This window comes from Salvelinus sp. IW2-2015, unplaced genomic scaffold (genome assembly GCF_002910315.2).
Source record: "Salvelinus sp. IW2-2015 unplaced genomic scaffold, ASM291031v2 Un_scaffold1945, whole genome shotgun sequence".
NCBI lineage: Eukaryota > Metazoa > Chordata > Actinopteri > Salmoniformes > Salmonidae > Salvelinus > Salvelinus sp. IW2-2015.
This window is the reverse complement of record NW_019943300.1, coordinates 228,455-230,606: the sequence shown is the minus strand read 5'-3', so window position 1 is coordinate 230,606 and position 2,152 is coordinate 228,455. Positions and strand designations below refer to the sequence as shown.

Genomic DNA, 2,152 nt, shown 5'->3' with positions numbered 1-2,152 from the left:
CGACGCTGGGCCAAACCCTCCCCTAACCCGGACGACGCTGGGCCAAACCCTTCCCTAACCCGGACGATGCTGGGCCAATTGTGCGCCACCTCATGGGTCTCCCAACACGGCCGGCTGTGACACAGCCTAGGATCGAACCAGGGTCTGTAGTGACGCCTCAAGCACTGCGATGCAGTGCCTTAGACAGCTGCGCCACTCGGGAGGCCCAACCTATACCACAGTTAACGATACCTTCTGTATTTCATCCATTCACATCCTTGTGGATCTTTTTACTGACATATTATAAGTAAAAACACCCCAAAACTCTGAACAAAAAAACTGGTGTAATGCATCAAAATGGTCATCAGTCTGAGTGTTCATAATGTCATCCCAGTGGTAAATACCTGGGAAGGAGAAGAGGCGACTGTCGACGGTGCGAGCGATGGACTGCAGTTTGACCACGTCCATGGACTGTCCCATGTGTACGGTACTTGGCATACTGCCCAGCGTGCCCCGTACGAACTCTGCCACTTCCTGGACTGTAAACATCTGAAGCAGTTCGTCAAAGATGGCCGGGAACGAGTTCAGGAGCGCCGCCTAGGGGTTGTGGGGAGAAACAGAGGGAGGCTGAGAGATGGAGGAGAGATGGGGAGAGAGGGACCAGCTCCATACTCCACACTAGACCAACGGCTGGGGGTTGGGGGGAAAACAGAGGGAGGCTGAGAGATGGAGGAGAGATGGGGAGAGAGTGACCAGCTCCATACTCCACACAGGACTGACGGCTCAGGGATGTGGTGTGGGTGATTTTGGGGGTGTGAGACAGACTGCCAAGCCAGTGTACCAAGGAGCAACAAACTACGAGATCGAAATTGAAATATATCCTATCAAAAATCAGAAATTTCCCGTTCATAGATTTGAGAAATTTCCCGTTCACATTGATCCTCTTGCTCCTATGTACCATGGATCAACCTATGGCCCAACAGTCCAAATGACACAAAGACAGAAGGATCTCCAAGAACGCCAGGCATCACAGACTCATCACATAGAGTCATTACACAGAGTCATAACATAGAGTCATTACATAGAGTCATAACATAGAGTCATTACATAGAGTCATAACATAGAGTCATAACACAGACTCATCACATAGTCATAACACAGAGTCATAACATAGAGTCATTACATAGAGTCATAACATAGAGTAATCACATAGAGTCATAACATAGAGTCATTACATAGAGTCATAACATAGAGTCATTACACAGAGTCATAACACAGAGTCATAACATAGAGTCATAACATAGAGTCATAACACAGAGTCATAAGAGCAGGAAGTGATAAGTTGAAGTAGAGTCGATATGTAAAGAGAAGTGTCTTAACATAGAGTCCATAAACCAGTAAAAGAAGTCATAACATAGAGTCATGAACACAGACTCATCCATAGAGTCATTCAACACAGAGTCATAACACAGAGTAAATCAATAGAGTCATTACAGAGTCATCACGTGCGAGTCATTAAGACAGAGTCATAAAAAGAGTAATCACATTAGAGGTCTCTACACAGACTCATAACATAGAGTCATAACACAGAGTTGAACATAGAGTATAACACGAGTAATTCACGATAGAGTCATAACATAGAGTCCATTAACGTCCGAGTATTACATACGAGATTACGACAGAGTCATTGACCAGAGTCCATTACATAGAGTCATTAATAGAGTCATTACAGCAGAGTCATTACACAGAGTCCATTACCAGACGTCTTACATAGAGTCATAACACAGGTCATTACATAGAGTCATTACATCCAGAGTCATTACACAGAGTCATGGCTCGAGGGAAGCACATGGACATGGATGATGCACGATGAGTAGGGAAAAGAGTTTGTAAGGTCTAAAAACAACACAGGGAGGCAACCAATACATTTCAAGGTTCCATTCTGTTTGTTGATTGTGAGTTGTGGTTGAGGGGTTGAATGGGTGGAGTTTGGTTGAGGGGGTTGAATGGTGAGCTTGGTTGGGGGTTGAATGGTGAGGTGGTTTGGGGAGGATTGATTTGGTTGAGTTTGGTTGATGGGGTTGAATGTGAGTTGGTTGAGGGGTTGTAAACTGGGGAGTTTGGTTGAGGGTTGAATTGGTGAGTGTGGTTGGGAAAGATTGATTGGTGAGTC

General features: G+C 45.3%; 1 pseudogene; it reads right to left on the bottom strand.

Annotated features, from left to right (window-relative positions):
• The window catches only part of LOC112072493 (dedicator of cytokinesis protein 3-like), a 98,305-nt pseudogene that overhangs the window by 54,935 nt on the left and 41,218 nt on the right, over positions 1–2,152 (bottom strand).